The sequence below is a fragment of the Rutidosis leptorrhynchoides genome, chromosome 5 (assembly GCF_046630445.1).
Source record: "Rutidosis leptorrhynchoides isolate AG116_Rl617_1_P2 chromosome 5, CSIRO_AGI_Rlap_v1, whole genome shotgun sequence".
Lineage (NCBI taxonomy): Eukaryota > Viridiplantae > Streptophyta > Magnoliopsida > Asterales > Asteraceae > Rutidosis > Rutidosis leptorrhynchoides.
In genome coordinates this window covers 78179877-78201462 of record NC_092337.1, presented here as the reverse complement: position 1 = coordinate 78201462, position 21586 = coordinate 78179877, and positions in this window count along the sequence as shown.

Here is a 21586-nt window from a genome sequence, read left to right as displayed (position 1 = left end):
CAATCCACCTACGCTGCCTCATATTCAGTTGTTTCTGATTAAATATGTGTTGAAGACTTTTGTGGTCGGTATATATAATACTTTTGACCCCATATAAGTAGTGCCTCCAAGTCTTTAATGCAAAAACAACCGCGCCTAATTCCAAATCATGCGTCGTATAATTTTGTTCGTGAATCTTCAATTGTCTAGACGCATAAGCAATCGCCTTCGTTCGTTGCATTAATACACAACCGAGACCTTGCTTTGATGCATCACAATAAATCACAAAATCATCATTCCCTTCAGGCAATGACAATATAGGTGCCGTAGTTAGCTTTTTCTTCAATAACTGAAACGCTTTCTCTTGTTCATCATTCCATTCAAATTTCTTCCCTTTATGCGTTAATGCAGTCAAGGGTTTTGCTATTCTGGAAAAGTCTTGGATGAACCTTCTGTAGTAACCAGCTAGTCCTAAAAACTGGCGTATGTGTTTCGGAGTTTTCGGGGTTTCCCACTTTTCAACAGTTTCTATCTTTGTCGGATCCACCTTAATACCTTCTTTGTTCACTATGTGACCGAGGAATTGAACTTCTTCCAACCAAAATGCACACTTTGAAAACTTAGCGTACAATTCTTCCTTCCTCAATACTTCTAACACCTTTCTCAAATGTTCACCGTGTTCTTGGTCATTCTTTGAGTAAATAAGTATGTCATCAATGAAAACAATGACAAACTTGTCAAGGTATGGTCCACACACTCGGTTCATAAGGTCCATGAACACAGTTGGTGCATTAGTTAAACCAAACGGCATGACCATAAACTCGTAATGACCGTAACGTGTTCTGAAAGCAGTCTTTGGAATATCATCTTCTTTCACCCGCATTTGATGATACCCGGAACGTAAGTCAATCTTTGAATAAACAGACGAGCCTTGTAGTTGATCAAATAAGTCGTCGATTCTCGGTAGTGGGTAGCGGTTCTTGATGGTAAGTTTGTTCAACTCTCGGTAGTCGATACACAACCTGAATGTACCATCTTTCTTCTTGACAAACAAAACAGGAGCTCCCCACGGTGATGTGCTTGGTCGAATGAAACCACGCTCTAAAAGTTCTTGTAATTGGCTTTGCAGTTCTTTCATCTCGCTGGGTGCGAGTCTGTAAGGAGCACGAGCTATTGGTGCAGCTCCTGGTACAAGATCTATTTGAAATTCAACGGATCGATGTGGGGGTAATCCCGGTAATTCTTTCGGAAATACATCGGGAAATTCTTTTGCAATGGGAACATCATTGATGCTCTTTTCTTCAGTTTGTACTTTCTCGACGTGTGCTAGAACAGCATAGCAACCTTTTCTTATTAGTTTTTGTGCCTTCAAATTACTAATAAGATGTAGCTTCGTGTTGCCCTTTTCTCCGTACACCATTAAGGGTTTTCCTTTTTCTCGTATAATACGAATTGCATTTTTGTAACAAACGATCTCCGCTTTCACTTCTTTCAACCAGTCCATACCGATTATCACATCAAAACTCCCTAACTCTACTGGTATCAAATCAATCTTAAATGTTTCGCTAACCAGTTTAATTTCTCGATTCCGACATATATTATCTGCTGAAATTAATTTACCATTTGCTAATTCGAGTAAAAATTTACTATCCAAAGGCGTCAATGGACAACTTAATTTAGCACAAAAATCTCTACTCATATAGCTTCTATCCGCACCCGAATCAAATAAAACGTAAGCAGATTTATTGTCAATAAGAAACGTACCCGTAACAAGCTCCGGGTCTTCCTGTGCCTCTACCGCATTAATATTGAAAACTCTTCCACGGCCTTGTCCATTCGTGTTCTCCTGGTTCGGGCAATTTCTAATAATGTGGCCTGGTTTTCCACATTTATAACAAACTACATTGGCATAACTTGCTCCGACACTACTTGCTCCGCCATTACTCGTTCCGACACCATTTGTTCCTTTCGTTCTATTAACCCCTGGTCTGTAGACCTCACACTTCGTCGCGCTATGACCATTTCTTTTACACTTGTTGCAAAATTTGGTGCAGAACCCCGAGTGATTCTTTTCACACCTTTGGCATAGCTGCTTCTGATTGTTGTTGTTGTTGCGGTTATTATTGTTGTTGGGATGATTGTTGTAGTTGCTGTTGTTGTTGTTGTTGTTGTTGTTGGGCCGTTTGTTGTAGTTACGATTGATGTTGCGATTGTTGGGATAATTGTTGCGATTATTGTTGTAATTGCTGTTGTTGTTGTATTGGTGATTCTTATCACCGTTTTCCTCCCACTTTCTTTTGACTTGCTTCACATTGGCCTCTTCAGCAGTCTGTTCTTTAATTCTTTCTTCAATCTGGTTCACTAGTTTGTGAGCCATTCTACATGCCTGTTGTATGGAGGCGGGCTCGTGTGAACTTATATCTTCTTGGATTCTTTCCGGTAATCCTTTCACAAACGCGTCGATCTTCTCTTCCTCATCTTCGAATGCTCCCGGACACAATAGGCACAATTCTGTGAATCGTCTTTCGTACGTGGTAATATCAAATCCTTGGGTTCGTAACCCTCTAAGTTCTGTCTTGAGCTTATTGACCTCAGTTCTGGGACGGTACTTCTCGTTCATCAAGTGCTTGAATGCTGACCACGGTAGTGCGTACGCATCATCTTGTCCCACTTGCTCTAGATAGGTATTCCACCATGTTAACGCAGAACCTGTGAAGGTATGCGTAGCGTACTTCACTTTGTCCTCTTCAGTACACTTACTTATGGCATGTAACATCCCGCATTTTTCCGTTAAATTATTTTAACGCCCGTCTTTTTTTTTAAAAAATAATACCTTTCGTTATTTAAATTCGTAGTTTCCGTTGACTAACGTTCATAATAATTCCGTCAATTAATTATAACACCTCTAGTTAACTTGCGTTTTAAAAATATTCGATCGGTTAAATCCCGCACCCGCTTCTAAACTCGAGGGACTAAAATTGACACGGGGCAAACTAGTTGACTAGGTCAACTAGTCCACCCCAATCACCACCATTCAATCACCTCCATCCCTCTCTCTTTCTCCCTAGCAAGAACACACACAAACACCCAATTCAATCATTCATCATCTAAATTCGATCTAGGAGGCTTACAACAAAACAAATTACATATTTGGAATCCTCTCTTCATCCTCTACAATTTGATACCAACTTCATCTCGTTTGGGTAACATTTCTAAAACTCTAGATTTCTCTAAATTCGTGTTTTTGATTTGAAATGGTGTTAGTTAGTGTCTATGGCTCGTGTCTAGCATGAATATATGATTTACTTGCTCGATTTGTTGTTTTGAGTAACTAGTTTGAACATTTGAAATGGGTTTGCTTAATCTTGCATTTTGGAAGATTAAATGTTGTTTGATTGTTAAAGTTCATGTTTTAATTGTGTTACTAGTATCATTAGCTTCGTTTTGATGTATAGGTTGATTAAGGAAACTCCAAAAACATGATTATTGATTTTGAGATGTTTGACTAGGGTTTGATAGTTCTTGACATGAATTTTTGGATGCTTGAATGCCATGAAATGTTAATTGTTAGTGTTTAGTAGTAATGTATGCTTCATTACCTTCAAAACGGCATATCACATGTGTGAATTGGATTCCCGAATCATAAAATACGTTTTACGAACTTGAAACTTTGAAAATAAACCTTTCTTGATCAATTGACGAGTTTTCGGTTATTGTAAATAATGTTATTGTTGGACCATAAGTGCTTAGTTGTATTCCTCGTCAAAATACCTTTCCAACGATATATGATAGGCATTATAAGTGTTTGCGGGTCAAGAGTTGGGTTGGAAAAGGCTTTGGTTCGTGCATACTTTGAAAAACTGACCAGAATTCTCTGCCCAGATGTTGGCGCGGCGCGCCCCATCCCCGCGCGGCGCGCGGATTGGCCTGGTCAGATTCTGACCTCTTTGTCCCATTTCACGTGAAATGTTTGACTAGCTACCGACCTCCGATTCACATGAAACTTGTTCTAATATACTTGTATATGAATAATTAGCATAGAAAAATAGTCCGGGACCCGACCCGAACATGTTGACTTTTTCGTTGACTTTGACCCGACCAAGTTTGACTTTTTGTCAAACTTAACCAATTAACTATGCAATCTTTCTAACATGATTCTATACTTGTATCTTGCATGAAACTTGACAATTTTCTTCACATGCTACATAATCGAGTCGTGTCGAGCCATAGGACTAATTGAACATCTTTGACCGTTTGTGTTTACCGTTATTGATACAACCTATATGTTTAGGTCAAGACTAGCTTTGTCTTTGCACGCGTCTACTTGTTGAAGTACTTTATTAACTCTTGCACTCAAGGTGAGATCATAGTCCCACTTTTACTCTTTTTGAACTTATATTGGGATGAGAAAACATAAACGATTCTTTTGAACTAAGTGAACACAAGAACGGGAAAACAAACATTCTACATACGAGTTTAGAACAAAAATCCTCAATTCGATTATCATTAGTTACACTTGCCGGGTGTAAGCGAGAACTTATGTTATATGGCCATATGGGTTGACAACCCTCATCTTTGACGGTTCGCTACCGTCTACGGATGAAATATATTTTCGAGAATCAGTGTTTGTTCTAGCACTAAGTGATGGGGTATACAATGGAAGGAATGTTAAGCTTTGATAATTGGGTGCTCGTGAAACAAACTTTTGGAATGTATTACTATTATTTGATTGATGCAAATCTTGTGGTTCACTTGTACTTACTTACTTAAACCTATGATTTCACCAACGTTTTCGTTGACAGATTTCTATGTTTTTCTCAGGTCTTGCACGATATGTGAAACATGCTTCCGCTTACTATTTGATACTTGCATCTGATGTCGAGTATACATGCATTTCATGGAGCGTCTTATGACTTCACTTTAAACCGTGTCGCCTAGATTTCATTTGTACTTATAACGTTGTAACTTAACTTTTGGTTGAACAATTCTGGTAGACTTTGAAACAATCTTTATTTTGAAATGAAGGCGACATATTTTGGTCAAACGTTATCTTAAAGACTTATAATCAGGTAATGGGACCCACGTAGCCGACGCCGTCACTTGACGATTTGTCGGGGTCGCTACAAGTGGTATCAGAGCCTTGGTTGTAGGGATTTAGAGTTCATTTGTGTCCACCCCTAGTCATAGGGTACATAGGTGAATCTAGACTACAACCGGCATATAGACTGAAGTAGAAATTATTTGACTAATTGTGCATTTATACTCGAACTCTTCTATCATATCTAACTCGTATTCGATCTTGATCTTACGTTGATAAATTTTGTTGATGCGCCACCTTGACTTTATGAAGTAATGTTAAATGCACATGAGAATCAGGGTAATATAATTTCCGGGATTATATTACGGTGATTCACATGGACGTTCCGACATTATGACGTAAAGAATTTAAGGCGAGTCAAGGAAAAATTTCCTCTCTATCCTATTTCCATACTCCGGTTGGTATTGTTGAAAATACTAACCAACGATATTCTTGTCTCATGAAGGAACAATGGCTCACCAAGGTCAACACAATACTCCTCTCGAAACTCTAGAACAAGCTCTTCAACGAATGATAACCACCGCCGTGGGTACGGCCGTGGCCGATCACTTTTCTAACAACAACAATCATGGAGCCGGTAATTCAATCGAAGGTTGCTCCTACAAGAACTTCATGAAGTACAATCCTCCCACTTTCGATGGAACCGGAGGACCGGTTACTCTCACCCGATGGTTTGAACAAATGGAGACCGTTTTTAACACAAGCGGTTGTCGAGACCAAGATAAGGTCAAGTTTTCCACCCTCACCTTCACCGGCATTGCTCTCTCGTGGTGGAACACGTATGTACAATTGGTGGGAAGCGATGAAGCCCACACACTCTCTTGGACCGAATTAAGAGAAAGAATGATCACCGAATACTTCCCGCGCAACGAGACTCGAAGGCTCGAACAGGGTCTAAGGAATTTAAAAACGGTCGGAAATGACCTCGAAGCTTATAATCAACGGTTTACCGAACTAGTCTCGATGTGTCCAAATCTCATGACTCCCGAATCCCTAAGAGTCGAACTTTATATGGATGGCCTCCCTAAGAGCATTCAACACAAGGTAATGACATCTCAACCCACTAACCTACAAGAGGCTTTAACAATGGCCCGCCATACTTTAGACACGGCAAATGAAATGGAAACGCCGGCACCAATGGTCGAGAACCAATCGAGCGGCAATAAAAGAACATGGGAAGCCTCTCAATCAAGCAACCACAACCACAACAACCTCTCCAAGAAGCCTTTCGCCTCCAACGACAAGAAAGGCTATACCGGAAAACTACCTTTTTGTAACGAATGCCACAAGCATCACTTTGAAGGATGTGGCAGGTTTCGCCACCGGCGCCAAGGACCCGTCGCTCGAAAGATGCCCAACGCACACAGAACGGGTGCTTGCTTCGAATGTGGCCAACTGGGTCATTTTAGGAATGTGTGCCCAAATAAGAAAATCAACCCCAACGCACGCCGTTGAACCTTCAACATCGACACCTAGGATGCCCGGAACGACGATGGACCAGTAACGGGTACGTTTCTTCACAACAAACCGTATACTTCATACTTATTCGATTTCATTACCGTTAGACGTTTTATAACCAAGTCTTTGACTCGTGCTCTTTGCACTCCACTTTTTCCCTAGACACTACTTAGGCAATTTAAGGGACCAACGGAATATATTGTGTGCCTATAAATTTTATCAGAGGATATACGTTAAGAATTATGACTTGACACCTATAGAACTAAGGAGCTCAAAACCTATTCGTTAAGGAGAAATTTTTTTTTTTCTTCTTTCTTTCCTACAATTATGTATGGATTTTTGTGAACTAAATAATTTTCGGTTGGAAACCGATACCCACTTCCTCGTATCCATGACCTCATGATTATTTGCGTGAAACTCGTGTGTATTCCAAATCGACCTCCGTTCCGGTTATCACCAATTGGGGGTTAAGGGAGACGATGTCTCCTAAGCCATTTCCGAACTCACAACGTTAGTTGTAAATCTCTCTTAGTACCGTTTGATTTATTTAGGACTCCGTCCGTATTCATGAACCTCCTAAATCACGTATGCAACTTATCTAGACAAATCTGTTATCGTATTTATAGATGACATCTTAACTTATTTAAGTAAAGAAGGAAAACGAACAACATCACCATCTTACGCTCGAACTTTTGCGAAAAGAGCAACTTTATACCAAATTCTCTGAGTGAGAATTTCTGTTGAACGAAGTCCAATTTTCTAGACCATGATGTTAATGGTCAAGGCATTACAATCAATCTCGAAATCAAGCCACATGTAATCAGGAAACTCTCCCAACTCAGACTGGTATTCGTAAAATCTTAGATCTCGTCTGTTATTACCGAAGATTCATTTCTGACTTTTCTCGTGTTACACTACTTTTAAACTCGTTAACTCACTAAGGAAAACTCTAAACCTCTCCGTGTTCGAACCTTGAGCGTGATTCTTCACACCAACATTTCTAGTTAAAATTTTATAGCAACAGATGGAACTCGAACATGGAAATATTTCTATTTGAACGCCGAAAGGCATACTCTCTCAAAAAAAAAAAAAAAAAAAAAAAAAAAAAAAACTAAAATTCGTTATTTTACACGAAGAATTCGAATACTAAATTGTGGATCCGATCAAACTTCTCGTCATCACGTACCACACTACATACCTCTGTTATTTCACCGTCACCGTCTGATATTACTGGAATTCAAGATAACACACAATCCAACGATACTTCACTCTTCTTTGACTTAACGCCCTTGTGTTTCTGATAATCGGTCAACTATTATTCAACCCCGAACTATACAACTACGTGTACTACCTCGTTTCTCTTTCAGACTTCAACTTTTGACAACTAGAGGCACGTTATAGCAACCTCGAGATGCAAGCTCATCCTATTCTAAGTCCTCATTTCACTCCTATCTTTATCGCTCGCATTTCCGTTTAAAGAAATTCCTCATATTACCTAAGTATTCGCCACGAGGGTGAATAGTCCTAACGAACATTTTTCGAACCCTAACTGACTTGTTCAAACGTATCTTAATAGATTCTATTCCAACACGGTGTATCTTTGTCAATTATTCCGTATCGAAATACTCGTTTCACTTCTAGTTTTACAAGAAACCTTGGAGACCCGCTTAGACATGAGTACCGCGTACCACCCACAAACAGACGAACCGAACAAACGAACGATTTACGTCTTCGAAAGACATGTTTCAAACTTGCATGGTCGCTTTTAGTAGATCCCTCTTACAACAGTAGTTACCACTCGTGTGTTCACACGTACTTTCCGAAACCCTATATGACCGCTAATGTCATACCCCTGTTCATTTTAACCAAAGCATCAACCACCGAAATCTGAACTCCATCAAGAAACAACAATTGAGATCGTTCAAGTCCGAGAAGGGCTCGAGACAACCCATTGTCGCCAGAAGAGTTATGCCGAACTTAGATGAAAACCCCACCAAACCCAGTGTGTGACCGCGTAGTATTGAGAAACCGCACTTTGGAAAGGTGTAATTCATTTCGGGAAATCGAGGAAGGTTATATCCGCAATATTGAACCTTTTGAAACCTTGGGGCGTATTGGAGCCGCTTCCTACCATTTAGAACTGCCGACTCAATTAAGTTTCCGCTTACCTTACATTTCGTGTAACAAACTTAGAAACGTGTCCTGCGGAACAGGAACTTGCAATCCTTCTAGATGCACCAGCTATTGATGATAAACTTCTCTTCATAGGAAAACCAGTTGAAACCGGGGATCGTAAAAATCCAAATTCATGAGAACACTCAAGGACGTACCTTCACTTATTCATAGCATTGACATCTCCGGTCTCGAGTGAGAGGTATCGATTATTATTTCCAACTAAATTTCGGGACGAAATTTCTTTTGAGGTGTGGATAATGTAACATCCCGCATTTTTCCGTTAAATTATTTTAACGCCCGTCTTTTTTTTTTTTAAAATAATACCTTTCGTTATTTAAATTCGTAGTTTCCGTTGACTAACGTTCATAATAATTCCGTCATTTAATTATAACACCTCTAGTTAACTTGCGTTTTAAAAATATTCGATCGGTTAAATCCCGCACCCGCTTCTAAACTCGAGGGACTAAAATTGACACGGGGCAAACTAGTTGACTAGGTCAACTAGTCCACCCCAATCACCACCATTCAATCACCTCCATCCCTCTCTCTTTCTCCCTAGCAAGAACACACACAAACACCCAATTCAATCATTCATCATCTAAATTCGATCTAGGAGGCTTACAACAAAACAAATTACGTATTTGGAATCCTCTCTTCATCCTCTACAATTTGATACCAACTTCATCTCGTTTGGGTAACATTTCTAAAACTCTAGATTTCTCTAAATTCGTGTTTTTGATTTGAAATGGTGTTAGTTAGTGTCTATGGCTCGTGTCTAGCATGAATATATGATTTACTTGCTCGATTTGTTGTTTTGAGTAACTAGTTTGAACATTTGAAATGGGTTTGCTTAATCTTGCATTTTGGAAGATTAAATGTTGTTTGATTGTTAAAGTTCATGTTTTAATTGTGTTACTAGTATCATTAGCTTCGTTTTGATGTATAGGTTGATTAAGGAAACTCCAAAAACATGATTATTGATTTTGAGATGTTTGACTAGGGTTTGATAGTTCTTGACATGAATTTTTGGATGCTTGAATGCCATGAAATGTTAATTGTTAGTGTTTAGTAGTAATGTATGCTTCATTACCTTCAAAACGGCATATCACATGTGTGAATTGGATTCCCGAATCATAAAATACGTTTTACGAACTTGAAACTTTGAAAATAAACCTTTCTTGATCAATTGACGAGTTTTCGGTTATTGTAAATAATGTTATTGTTGGACCATAAGTGCTTAGTTGTATTCCTCGTCAAAATACCTTTCCAACGATATATGATAGGCATTATAAGTGTTTGCGGGTCAAGAGTTGGGTTGGAAAAGGCTTTGGTTCGTGCATACTTTGAAAAACTGACCAGAATTCTCTGCCCAGATGTTGGCGCGGCGCGCCCCATCCCCGCGCGGCGCGCGGATTGGCCTGGTCAGATTCTGACCTCTTTGTCCCATTTCACGTGAAATGTTTGACTAGCTACCGACCTCCGATTCACATGAAACTTGTTCTAATATACTTGTATATGAATAATTAGCATAGAAAAATAGTCCGGGACCCGACCCGAACATGTTGACTTTTTCGTTGACTTTGACCCGACCAAGTTTGACTTTTTGTCAAACTTAACCAATTAACTATGCAATCTTTCTAACATGATTCTATACTTGTATCTTGCATGAAACTTGACAATTTTCTTCACATGCTACATAATCGAGTCGTGTCGAGCCATAGGACTAATTGAACATCTTTGACCGTTTGTGTTTACCGTTATTGATACAACCTATATGTTTAGGTCAAGACTAGCTTTGTCTTTGCACGCGTCTACTTGTTGAAGTACTTTATTAACTCTTGCACTCAAGGTGAGATCATAGTCCCACTTTTACTCTTTTTGAACTTATATTGGGATGAGAAAACATAAACGATTCTTTTGAACTAAGTGAACACAAGAACGGGAAAACAAACATTCTACATACGAGTTTAGAACAAAAATCCTCAATTCGATTATCATTAGTTACACTTGCCGGGTGTAAGCGAGAACTTATGTTATATGGCCATATGGGTTGACAACCCTCATCTTTGACGGTTCGCTACCGTCTACGGATGAAATATATTTTCGAGAATCAGTGTTTGTTCTAGCACTAAGTGATGGGGTATACAATGGAAGGAATGTTAAGCTTTGATAATTGGGTGCTCGTGAAACAAACTTTTGGAATGTATTACTATTATTTGATTGATGCAAATCTTGTGGTTCACTTGTACTTACTTACTTAAACCTATGATTTCACCAACGTTTTCGTTGACAGATTTCTATGTTTTTCTCAGGTCTTGCACGATATGTGAAACATGCTTCCGCTTACTATTTGATACTTGCATCCGATGTCGAGTATACATGCATTTCATGGAGCGTCTTATGACTTCACTTTAAACCGTGTCGCCTAGATTTCATTTGTACTTATAACGTTGTAACTTAACTTTTGGTTGAACAATTCTGGTAGACTTTGAAACAATCTTTATTTTGAAATGAAGGCGACATATTTTGGTCAAACGTTATCTTAAAGACTTATAATCAGGTAATGGGACCCACGTAGCCGACGCTGTCACTTGACGATTTGTCGGGGTCGCTACATGGCAAACACCGATTCAACCTTCTCGGTCCACCGTTTCAATCCGATCGGTCCTTCGGTTCCATCAAATTCTAAAGGTTTGCAGGCAGTGAATTCTTTGTAGGTGCATCCTACACGATTTCCTGTACTGCTAGATCCAAGGTTATTGTTGGTATGTAGCGCAGCCTGTACTGCGGCTATGTTTGAAGCTAGAAAAGTACGGAATTCCTCTTCATTCATATTCACGGTGTGTCGAGTAGTCGGTGCCATTTCCTTCAAAATAGTTAAATGGAACAAGTTAATCATACAGAATATTAAGAGTAGTTAATAGTATTTCGTAGCATAATATGAACTCATTTATAAAAGCTTTTTCTTCATATTAGCGTTTTATAAGTTTAAATTCGGGTAGTACCTACCCGTTAAGTTCATACTTAGTAGCTAATATACAATTCAACTACTACAATTCTATATGAAAAACTGATTATAATAATATTTCGCGTTCAAACTTTTATACAATATTTTACAAACTTACAATACCGCTTATTTTACATAAAGCATGAAATATAGCACACAATAACTTTGATACAAGATAGTTGTGAAGACAATTCTAGCTAGTACACAAGTCGTTCAGCAAAGGCAATAAAGACACGTAATTCATACGTCCAGAAACAAGTCATGCATTCTGGTTTTACTAGGACTACTTCCCATCCTTGGTCTTGTGCAACATAACCGTTATGGCCGTTGATAAGACAGCGTGTTGTAACGTCATCAAAGGGACGAGGGTTACGTAATGTCCAACAGTCCCGTAATAATCTAAAAACCTCATTTCTTACCCCAATTACCGACTCCGTCACTTGTGGAAACGTTTTGTTTAATAGTTGTAGCCCGATGTTCTTGTTCTCACTTTGGTGAGAAGCGAACATTACTAATCCGTAAGCATAACATGCTTCTTTATGTTTCATGTTAGCCGCTTTTTCTAAATCACGAAGTCCAATATTCGGATATATTGAGTCAAAATAATTTCTTAACCCGTTGCGTAAAATAGCATTTGGGTTCCCCGCAATATATGCGTCAAAGTAAACACATCGTAACTTATGGGTTTCCCAATGTGATATCCCCCATCTTTCAAACGAAAGTCTCTTATAAACCAAGACATTCTTGGAACGTTCTTCGAATGTCTTACAAACTGATCTCGCCTTAAATAGTTGTGCCGAAGAATTCTGGCCGACTCTAGACAAGATTTCATCAATCATGTCTCCGGGTAGGTCTCTTAAAATATTGGGTTGTCTATCCATTTTGTGTTTTTAAACTGTAAAATAGACAAGAGTTAGATTCATAAAAAAATACTTATTAATACAAGCAATTTTTACATATATCATAAAGCATAAGAACACTATATTACATATATTATACCACACGAATACAACTATCTTATTCCGACTCGCTCGTTTCTTCTTCTTCGGTTTTGGTTCGTTTTGCCAAGTTTCTAGGGATATATGATGTTCCCCTAATACGAGCCGTCGTTGTCCACATTGGTTTAGAAAAACCTGGTGGTTTAGAGGTTCCCGGGTCATTGTTACAACTTAAGGACTTCGGGGGTTGACGATACATATAAAGTTCATCGGGGTTGGAATTAGATTTCTCTATTTTTATGCCCTTTCCCTTATTATTTTCTTTTGCCTTTTTAAATTCAGTTGGGGTAATTTCTATAACATCATCGGAATTCTCGTCGGAATCCGATTCATCGGAGAATTGGTAATCCTCCCAATATTTTGCTTCCTTGGCGGAAACACCATTGACCATAATTAACTTTGGTCGGTTGGTTGAGGATTTTCTTTTACTTAATCGTTTTATTATTTCCCCCACCGGTTCTATTTCTTCATCCGGTTCCGATTCTTCTTCCGGTTCCGATTCTTCTTCCGGTTCTGACTCTTCTTCCGGTTCATCTTCGGGAACTTGTGAATCAGTCCACAAATCATTTCAATTTACATTTGACTCTTCATTATTATTAGGTGAGTCAATGGGACTTGTTCTAGAGGTAGACATCTATCACATAATATCAAACACGTTAAGAGATTAATATATCACATAATATTCATATGTTAAAAATATATAGTTTCCAACAAAAATGTTAAGCAATCATTTTTAAAGAAAACACGGTCGAAGTTCAGACTCACTAATGCATCCTAACAAACTCGATAAGACACACTAATGCAAATTTTCTGGTTCTCTAAGACCAACGCTCGGATACCAACTGAAATGTCCCGTTCTTATTGATTAAAAACGTTCCATATTAATTGATTTCGTTGCGAGGTTTTGACCTCTATATGAGACGTTTTTCAAAGACTGCATTCATTTTTAAAACAAACCATAACCTTTATTTCATAAATAAAGGTTTAAAAAGCTTTACGTAGATTATCAAATAATGATAATCTAAAATATCCTGTTTACACACGACCATTACATAATGGTTTACAATACAAATATGTTACATCGAAATCAGTTTCTTGAATGCAGTTTTTACACAATATCATACAAACATGGACTCCAAATCTTGTCCTTATTTTAGTATGCAACAGCGGAAGCTCTTAATATTCACCTGAGAATAAACATGCTTTAAACGTCAACAAAAATGTTGGTGAGTTATAGGTTTAACCTATATATATCAAATCGTAACAATAGACCACAAGATTTCATATTTCAATACACATCCCATACATAGAGATAAAAATCATTCATATGGTGAACACCTGGTAACCGACAATAACAAGATGCATATATAAGAATATCCCCATCATTCCGGGACACCCTTCGGATATGATATAAATTTCGAAGTACTAAAGCATCCGGTACTTTGGATGGGGTTTGTTAGGCCCAATAGATCTATCTTTAGGATTCGCGTCAATTAGGGTGTCTGTTCCCTAATTCTTAGATTACCAGACTTAATAAAAAGGGGCATATTCGATTTCGATAATTCAACCATAGAATGTAGTTTCACGTACTTGTGTCTATTTTGTAAATCATTTATAAAACCTGCATGTATTCTCATCCCAAAAATATTAGATTTTAAAAGTGGGACTATAACTCACTTTCACAGATTTTTACTTCGTCGGGAAGTAAAACTTGGCCACTGTTGATTCACGAACCTATAACAATATATACATATATATTAAAGTATGTTCAAAATATATTTACAACACTTTTAATATATTTTGATGTTTTAAGTTTATTAAGTCAGCTGTCCTCGTTAGTAACCTATAACTAGTTGTCCACAGTTAGATGTACAGAAATAAATCGATAAATATTATCTTGAATCAATCCATGACCCAGTGTATACGTATCTCAGTATTGATCACAACTCAAACTATATATATTTTGGAATCAACCTCAACCCTGTATAGCTAACTCCAACATTCACATATAGAGTGTCTATGGTTGTTCCGAAATATATATAGATGTGTCGACATGATAGGTCGAAACATTGTATACGTGTCTATGGTATCTCAAGATTACATAATATACAATACAAGTTGATTAAGTTATGGTTGGAATAGATTTGTTACCAATTTTCACGTAGCTAAAATGAGAAAAATTATCCAATCTTGTTTTACCCATAACTTCTTCATTTTAAATCCGTTTTGAGTGAATCAAATTGCTATGGTTTCATATTAAACTCTATTTTATGAATCTAAACAGAAAAAGTATAGGTTTATTGTCGGAAAAATAAGTTACAAGTCGTTTTTGTAAAGGTAGTCATTTCAGTCGAAAGAACGACGTCTAGATGACCATTTTAGAAAACATACTTCCACTTTGAGTTTAACCATAATTTTTGGATATAGTTTCATGTTCATAATAAAAATCATTTTCTCAGAATAACAACTTTTAAATCAAAGTTTATCATAGTTTTTAATTAACTAACCCAAAACAGCCCGCGGTGTTACTACGACGGCGTAAATCCGGTTTTACGGTGTTTTTCGTGTTTCCAGGTTTTAAATCATTAAGTTAGCATATCATATAGATATAGAACATGTGTTTAGTTGATTTTAAAAGTCAAGTTAGAAGGATTAACTTTTGTTTGCGAACAAGTTTAGAATTAACTAAACTATGTTCTAGTGATTACAAGTTTAAACCTTCGAATAAGATAGCTTTATATGTATGAATCGAATGATGTTATGAACATCATTACTACCTTAATTTCCTTGGATAAACCTACTGGAAAAGAGAAAAATGGATCTAGCTTCAATGGATCCTTGGATGGCTCGAAGTTCTTGAAGCAGAATCATGACACGAAAACAAGTTCAAGTAAGATCATCACTTGAAATAAGATTGTTATAGTTATAGAAATTGAACCAAAGTTTGAATATGATTATTACCTTGTATTAGAATGATAACCTACTGTAAGAAACAAAGATTTCTTGAGGTTGGATGATCACCTTACAAGATTGGAAGTGAGCTAGCAAACTTGAAAGTATTCTTGATTTTATGAAACTAGAACTTTTGGAATTTATGAAGAACACTTAGAACTTGAAGATAGAACTTGAGAGAGATCAATTAGATGAAGAAAATTGAAGAATGAAAGTGTTTGTAGGTGTTTTTGGTCGTTGGTGTATGGATTAGATATAAAGGATATGTAATTTTGTTTTCATGTAAATAAGTCATGAATGATTACTCATATTTTTGTAATTTTATGAGATATTTCATGCTAGTTGCCAAATGATGGTTCCCACATGTGTTAGGTGACTCACATGGGCTTCTAAGAGCTGATCATTGGAGTGTATATACCAATAGTACATACATCTAAAAGCTGTGTATTGTACGAGTACGAATACGGGCGCATACGAGTAGAATTGTTGATGAAACTGAACGAGGATGTAATTGTAAGCATTTTTGTTAAGTAGAAGTATTTTGATAAGTGTATTGAAGTCTTTCAAAAGTGTATAAATACATATTAAAACACTACATGTATATACATTTTAACTGAGTCGTTAAGTCATCGTTAGTCGTTACATGTAAGTGTTGTTTTGAAACCTTTAGGTTAACGATCTTGTTAAATGTTGTTAACCCAATGTTTATAATATCAAATTAGATTTTAAATTATTATATTATCATGATATTATCATGTATGAATATCTCTTAATATGATATATATACATTAAATGTCTTTACAACGATAATCGTTACATATATGTCTCGTTTAAAAATCATTAAGTTAGTAGTCTTGTTTTTACATATGTAGTTCATTGTTAATATACTTTATGATATGTTTTCTTATCATAGTATCATGTTAACTATATATATATATCCATATATATGTCATCATATAGTTTTTACAAGTTTTAACGTTCGTGAATCACCGATCAACTTGGGTGGTCAATTGTCTATATGAAACATATTTCAATTAATCAAGTCTTAACAAGTTTGATTGCTTAACATGTTGGAAACATTTAATCATGTAAATATCAATCTCAATTAATATATATAAACATGGAAAAGTTCGGGTCACTACATATGAAACTCACCTTAGCAGCACATAAGGTAATTCACCAAAAAGTGACCAAAACTCGAAATGCAAAATTAAACGTAGATCTCAACCTAGAGAACATATGTTGGTCAATACATGTCTAATAAGCTAGGTTGGGTCATAGTGTATCACAATCCTAATGCTCGAGACCGACATGCAAAAGTTAACAAAAGTCATCTCAAAAGTCAACCTGACCCAATATGATCTTTAAATCTATACATGTTTATTAACATAGTATAAGTCTTGATAATTGAACGAATTTATAGTTTAACAAACTCAAAATATTATTTATTTCAGGAGCTATGTTATATTTGAATTATCATGGCAATCGAAAATATTTCATTATTTCACATAGTTTCCCAATACTTGTAAAATCAGATTATAGTGTTTATAAAGCTTTAAAACATGATAAGACAGTCAACTTTGATAATTGTTCAACAAGACGAGACGTGCCTTATATATAAATTCATTTACTCAATTAGTAATATTTGAAAATCCAATTTATCAATCTTATAAATAGTTGTTTAAATATCAATTGCAGATTCAAAAGCAATTTCAATTAATGTTAATCATAATTCAGTTGACCATAACTTTTAATCCGTTCATCGAAATCACGCGATTTCTAAATGAAAAGTTAATAATTTTTCGTTAGCTTTTCAAAAACATGTATATCATATACTTTATATCAGTAATATATGTATTAAATTCGTTATTCATTATAAACTATCTAACGACAAAATTAAAGCATACAAGCATGGATAAACATATATACTCGAACACTAGAGATTGATACACTATTAAATATATAAAAGATAAGATATGAGTGCTCACATATCAATATTGAGATTCAATATTGCAGGAAAGTACGTAGACGCAACGGAGATGATAAACACTAGTTTGACCTCACGAGCTATACCCCTGAACCAAATCTATAACCTCCAAAATTATACCCATAATTTTTTTAGCTCTATCCCGCTCATAAAACTCGTTTTGAAATGACTTACTCATAACCTCGTCGTAGTATTTTATGTGTATTATTAATAATAATACTAATACTACTAATAATAATTAGATTAATAATAATAATATTAATATTAATAATAATAATATAAATAATAATAATAATAATAATATAATAGTAATAATATAAATATATATATTACTCTTACAGAAGAAAGAAAAAAAAATGAAGGTGTATGTTGAGTCGAGCAGAAATCGTGTCTATTTATAGTACTTTTCCAAAAACTGTAGCCTATGCGATCGCATGGGTTTCATGCCCATTTGTCATGCGATCGCATGGCCAGCTGGTACGCACCCAATATGTTTTGTTTTCTTGTTTGTCGACATATTGTGGCTGTAGCAAATAGTTTTTACTGTAGCAAATAGTGTTTTACTGTAGCAAAGTCGTTTTCACTGTAGCAAATAGTGATTTTCAAAAACACTGTAGCTTTTCGGGTACTATAGCAATTCGAAAATACTGTAGTAAATTAGTGTTTTACTTGTTCATCTTAAACGTTTTAGTTAAGTTATCTAAATATCAATCGAATCAATAAACGAATGTTACTATCGTTTACTAAATAACTTGAAATTATATATATGTATATATCTTTATTTAATATACGTAAATCAGTTTTTAAATACACATTGCAAGTTATTTATGAATAATTAATATTCCAACTTATTGTATATATATATATATATATCTATTTACAAATAGATGTTCGTGAATCGTCGGTCAATAGTCAAAGGTTAACTGAATATATAACATTAGTTCAAAAAAGTTTGAGAATCAATATTACAGACTTTGCTTATCGTGCCGGAAACATATAAAGATTAAGTTTAAATTTGGTCAAAAATTTTCGGGTTGTCACAGTACCTACATGTTAAAGAAATTTCGTCCCGAAATTTGATTTGGATGGTCATGACGGACAATAAGTATGTTTTCATGACGCATACTAGCTGAAAATTAGTGTTTTATCATCATTGAGTAATATAGATAAAACAATTCGATTTTGTGAAGAGTACGAGTGAAGTTATCACAAAAGAGTGAAATGAATAAATGTAGATTCGTCATATCTTTTGACGTAGATAGGATTGATTTCCGGATTTCAAGGGATTTAGAGAAAATCTTCGTAATAAGATTTGATTCTTCGATAATTAAGAAAATTAGGATCTTCTTTGATTAAATGCGATTACCTGTCACGATTGCTCTGTCAGATTTTTCGCTATAAATCTACTCCCTTCGTTTCTTTATTTCCACAGCTCGCCTTCTATTCTTCCTCCCTCAACTCATACTTTAAAGTATTCGTCAATATGCTCCATCCAGTTCTGGTTCTTGATATACTCCTAACTTTCATATCTATCATTCTTCTTTTTTCATTTGCTGCCGGAAAAATCTATTCACTTTTACTATACTCTTGGCTTTATAGTGTTTTTAGTTCTCCCGTATCTTTACGTTGCAATACTTATTGATATACACGGTTTGTAATTTATGTGTTGTCGTCGGGCTTTATATCTCTCCTTATTTTTCAGAGTCCCTGCTTCTGTCTTTCTATAATCATCGACATCCACAGTTAATGCTCTCTCCTATTTGATGCGATTTATACCCCCATTTCTATTTCGGAGCTTCATGCTCTGTTTTCTCTTCTATCCATTAAGCACCGTATGTAATGGTCCATAATTCGCAGATATGAATTTCGGAATGAACATAGTTAATGTTCTAAGAAAAAAATCGTAATGGTACGGTCTTGATTTGTCAAATTACCAGAATACCTCGGAAAAGGCCGAATCATCAAGAAAAATATTTTCTTGATATGTTTAGAGTTTAAGTAGAATACAAGAGTCGTGTAACATGGCACATGATGACGTTATGATATGTGAATCATCACATTCCATTTAGAAACTCAGCATGACTTACTGTAATATAACCACGTTGATCAAGTGTCGTTATATTATACTAACTCATGCTCCAATTCCCAACACTTCTTCAAAAACATTCATAATTTGAACTCGAAGGTTTACAAAATATAGAAACTAAACAGTTTCCTTTATGATGTAATACGGATAACGCGGGGAGATAAATGATTTCAGAATAGTTATGAGGATATCTCCAGAAATATCGAGGATATTTATAATGAAAGATACGATGATATCTTAGAATTTCTAATATTGAAAGATGATAAAGAAGATTCGTCCATAAAGGTTTAGAGTCAGGAGTAAGGTATTTGTTAATGACTTCAACAGATACTGAATCATTTGGATTCTTTGAAGGCAGGTTTAGTCTTTGTGATTTGTCCACAGCCTCCTTCATAGTTTGCTCAATCCGTTTTCCAGTTCCAAACCTTCTCTTTTTCTGAGCTTTGCCAACACACTGTTCTTTATCATCAAACTTTTGGCTGATAAGGTCGTTTACAGTTTTTGCTGCTTCATCAGCATTCAAAGTTATCATAACTGAATTATCGGTTATCAATCCGAGGTGTTTTCAAAAGTTTGAAGGGTTTGCATGAAGATTGTAATTGTCAAGATATGTATGATGTTCTAGAATTTTGAATGATACAAATTTTTTTTTCTGGGTTTATGAGTAGAAGTGATGTTCTAGCACAGTTTTGAAGTCAAAGTATAGCTTTGAAAGATGTAAGAATCTAAGAGTGATGTTTTCTGTTAAATCTTGGCTTGGATTCCGATTTTTCAAAATCAGAATATGTAATCAAATTTGAATGTGAATGGTTGTTTTGATTTCTAGGAAAGAATATATATCGTTGTGAAAGTAGTGAGTATAGTTGATGATTTGTTGAATCGGAAGCGAAGAATGTAACATATTATTTGTGAATTTATATATCTTTTGGGTATTACCTACCCGTTAAAAGTTTCACAAATAATATTTTGTACAAGAGAATTTTATTACAATTTTTATGAAAATATTAGTATGTATATTTTCTTCAAATGTAATACAGATTTAATGAGTTAATATTATATTAAGCTCATTTGATTTTCAGCTGGTACTAGAAATGAATAATGTCTAAAACTTTAGAAATTTCGTAATCTTCGTGGATTATCTCTTCAACGTAAATGAAATTATGAATCAATACTTCGTTATTCATTTTTATTGATATTTTCTCGGTGAATGATATTAGTTCTCGTGGATTTCTTATGAACTTCATAAGATAAATGATGCTTTCTAAAAAGTTTCGAGTACATCGAAGATAAAAGTGTAAAATCAAACATGTAGTTGATTAATACACTAAGTTTATTATGAAATGGAATTCATTGAGTTGAAATAGAGATTGTAGTTAATGATGATTAAGTCGTTAACGAAGGATGTACATCATAGCATATTAGTAATATGAATTAACCGAGTAGTACCTACTAGTTAAGATCCACACGTAATAGCTTAGTACGAAAATATTTATTTTTATCTCAAAATTCATATATATATAAAATATACATATAATTTCTTCAGATGGAATGAGTTAATACTTCATAACTCGTTAATACGATATACGCGTTGCTGATTAGTGATGATGTTTGCGGTGATGATGGATCTGGCGGAGCTTGTGATGTTGTATATGCTGCTGATGCTGATGATGCTGACGGTACTGACGGTGCGGGTGGTAAAACAGATCTAGCTTGTAAATCGTGCACCATTCCGATCAGGGTTTTATTTCATCATTTCTATTCGCTCAATCATTTGGTTTTATTTCATCATTTCTATTCGCTCAATCATTTGGTTTACAATTAGAACTAGAATAAGTAATCTCTAAAA